Source organism: Miscanthus floridulus, chromosome 3 (genome assembly GCF_019320115.1).
Source record: "Miscanthus floridulus cultivar M001 chromosome 3, ASM1932011v1, whole genome shotgun sequence".
Taxonomy (NCBI): domain Eukaryota; kingdom Viridiplantae; phylum Streptophyta; class Magnoliopsida; order Poales; family Poaceae; genus Miscanthus; species Miscanthus floridulus.
Window position 1 is genome coordinate 13,796,440 of NC_089582.1, and position 3,994 is coordinate 13,800,433.

General features: G+C 42.4%; 1 pseudogene; it reads left to right on the forward strand.

The window, feature by feature from the left end:
* Window positions 1–609: 609 nt before the first annotated feature.
* LOC136545036 (uncharacterized) lies at window positions 610–3,994 on the forward strand (annotated as a pseudogene).

Below are 3,994 nucleotides of genomic sequence, written 5' to 3' on the forward strand. Positions count from 1 at the left end.
CACCCATTTTCCATACACCAAATTATTTCCTTAAATTCTATTTAATTCTCAAACTATATTTAAACTTCTAAAAATCATATCTTTCTCATCCTTACTCCGTTTCCCGTGAAACCACTTCCAAAATTCTTCTAAAATCAAGCTCTATTTATTCTACCTAGTACCACCATATTGTTCTATGCGTGGCAATGTATTCTACCTAGTACGACCATATTGTTCTAAACTATATTGTTTGAACATATATATGGCCATGTATTCTGATGAGCGTGGCAAGGAGGCTGTGCTATTTTACCGTTATGAGGATAGCACAATGACAGAGAAATGTTTCTTTCTGTGCTTGTTCCTACGACTATTATATATCAGAGAGCACAGACAGTTGGGGCTGCTACCAAAGGCTTGCAATTATTGACATCTCAAATTTACGCTGCAGCTTCCTCCTAGGAACAGACCCATATCATCTGCATTTCCCTGACCTTTCCTGCTCATTTCAAGGGCACCCAATCCAACTTGTTCGCACACTGGGCCCAAAACAATAATGGACCTCCTTCCTCCACTCTTATATACTACTATAAAAGCTTGGTCGTCCCACTCGCTGAACACAAGCAGTGCACAACTTAACTACTCTCTTCCTGAGCTCACCTTATCTTGGAGACCTGGACCCTTCCTTCCGTGGCGAAGCTGTGATCGGGGTGCAGCTGGTGCTCCACACGCGCGCGGCTGCTGCAATCTAGAGCTAAGGTAAATATTAGGCTTACATTTATTCCATCAGAATCCCAAGCTTGTGTGCCATATATATTACTCAAGATCTTGTGCACCTCAAAATAAAGCTACGGTTGGTTGTGATAAAGGAATTGGCACACTGCATACAAGTACATTAATGCAAAACTTGAGCAGTTCAACTGCAAATAGAAAACTTAACTTATTAGGGGCATATTTCCTTTTAGAGGGATGGCAGATGGTCAAGCAAAAAAGGGTCAAAGCAAGTGTTCGGGAATTCATAGTTATGCATAGCCAGCCTTGTTACCTTTCCAGCTTCTATTGCTCGTGCCTGACCTCTGCGCGACGAACCACGGTCTGGGGACGCTGCCCGGCGATCTGTGCGCCAGGATCTGCGGCTGCCGGCTAGCGAGGCCGCCGCGCCGCGAGCTGGCTAGAGCGCCGGCCCGCCCCGCCGCGGCTTGGCTCCACCAAGTGATCCCCCCCCCCACCCCCACCCCCGCCTAAGGACGTGCACAGCTGGTGCTAGGCGCCGCCGGCCGTGGGATCCTCTGCTCCATTATCCTCTCCTCCTCCTTCCATCGATCTAGGGTTTGGTTTTTTTACGGAGAAGAACGCCGCGGGAGACAGGAACGCTCGGGGCAGTTGGAGTCGGGGAGAGAAATTTTGCCTGTGCGAGTACAAGAGGGTTATTTTGGTCATATTGGTAAAAAACTGACATGGTCCAAACAGTCCACTAACAGATGAATGGATAAAATGAACGGTAGTGCCATTTAGGGAAGGAAATTTGAACTTGATGTCAGATAAGAAAGTTCGATTTTTTTCATGCCAAATAAGAAAGACTGATTTGTTTCAGTGCCAAATAGATAATTCTCCCTATATATTACTCAAGATCTTGTGCACCTCAAGATAAAGCAGTAGCTCCTTTTGTTAAATCAACAGGCGGAGATGACAGTATTTTTTGTACAATTTGACCAATTTTGTTAGATACTGATAGCTTAGTGGTAAAAACTTTCTAGTTTTAGAGTTGTTTGGCCAAAAACATACTTGAGCAATAGCTAAATGGCCAAAAATATATAGACTTCTCTCCCTAACATGAAAAAGGACTTCAATTATCAAACAAAAATAAACATGAAAGAGGTCTTCCTGCCTTTTTTTCGAGCATTGAAAAATGCTAATGGTGCAGTAGGTTGCTTCAAGAACATGGCAACTCAAATAAAATACTCCATTACAGTAATAACAAAAGTGAATTATGAAGGAACAAGAAGCTGACCTTTTGGCAGTTAGCTTTTTGCTATTGACTTTTGTGTTAATGGGTTAATTTTTTTTATAATGGTACATAACTTAGATGTAATAAATACAAAGGGTTATTGTTGGCTATTTTTATACAGTAACATATGTGAGATATTTAGATGCACAAATGAGGGGATTCCTTTACATTATTTATATAACAGAATAGATGGGATTACTTTACATTATTTTAATACCCATGTATACAACTCACCTAAATACAAAATCATGATGGCATAGATGGGTAATTGACAAGAAGATTATGGATTACTTCAGGTTATTCTTCATAGTGATATAGGTTAAATGTGGGAAATTTTGATAGATTTAGGGGGGGGGGGGTTTACTTTTGTGTATTTTCATAACAGCAGAGGTGGATAATTTTTTAGAAAACAAAATAGATCCAACAGCTATTTTTGTTGGTGACAATTAGAGTATAACAAATCATTGGCGGGATGCATTTATTTTTGCAAGAGGTTTACAAATTTATCAGTTCTTCTAACCTGTCTCGTGATAATTAATTTCATTAACAAGAAAGGTCTATAATAATGTTTCTTCTCAGTAAGATAGTAAGATATCATTTGGAATTCAAGCTTCATATATTTGTGTCAAAGTACAGCTCTCATTATTTTGTATCTTGAACAGCTGCACGGTAACTTGATGGCACTACCTTCAGCCATCGTTGAGGAGGGTGTGAGCACAGTGTCCAGAGCAGACACAATCGCAAGGCTCGAGATTGCACTCTCTCGCTTGGATATTGCCCTTGAGAAGACAGGGAGGATACCAACCACATATATCTCCTTCCTACGTAGCAGGAAGGTTCTCAAGAGAGTCTATATGGAGGGGATAGAACTGCTCAACAAGCACAAGCCGCTGGATGAGAACGATGGCCATGTTGTGGAAAGGAGTTCCTCCTACCTTCAACGGATTGTCGACAGTGCTGCAAACTTCTCCATCTCTTCTCTTGTTGGCTTGGGCAAGGAGAAAAAGTTGAGTTCCTCCGTTGCCCAAATATTTGAGAGGTATGCAGACTGGGCTGAAAAGTTTGTAGCAGAGGTGGAGTCCCGCTGTCCACTCCGGCACGACACCTTCCTCTATCCATTTCTTAGGCATCTTCTTGAAGGGAAAAGTCTCAGGTGTCAAATCGTAAAGAATCCAAGCCAATCCCTCAGTTTAGACCTACATCCCGTGATTGTGGAAGGGCGTGGCGTAGAGGTCACACTACGCTATGAATATAATGATCTTAGGAAGCTTGAGGAACACTTTTTTATAGATATGAACCTACGAATCTCCGAAGACACCGATATCATACAGGTGTCCAGCGGTTGACATCTCAGTTCAAGCTTGTGGCTGAATCTGCAATAGGAGAACTCACGCTGCTGCCTAATTTGCAGGACAATTTCCATTCCTATGTTCTTCCACCCAGACGTGTTACAGATTTTTTCCGCCCTGATCCAATATGTTGCAATGGAAATAGCTGCGGAACTCTAGCTAACAAGTCATCAATAGAAATTCCGGAGCCAGTTATTAGGATCTATTTTAGTTGCTACATTTCAGCGCCCAAAAACAACTTGCGTAACGCACCTCTGGTTCTGCACGGGGGTTTTGTGCCCCATTGGTCTTTATTCTCCAACGAGATGATTCTTATTAAGTATGGAGGCAAACAGGAAGATAGAAGCGGTGGTAGTATGCAACAACTGGAGGAGATAGCAAGATCAGATGCGCTCGATTATTTGGTCCATGAACCAGAACCCACAGATTATGATCTGTGGTGGTTATCCACGCATGGTGCTGCAGTCGTTACTCTGCAGGCCATGCCAAGACCCAGCCGGAGGGTTTCTAAGAGAAAGCGGTAGAAGTTCAAAGGTGGCGACTGATTTGTGCTTAGACTTATTTATGTACGAGCTCATTACTTCAATTTCGGGGGGCCGTCTTATATATATAGTTTTAAAATTTGTCAAGGTCCGCGCTTCAAAGAACGTTGTCAGACAAA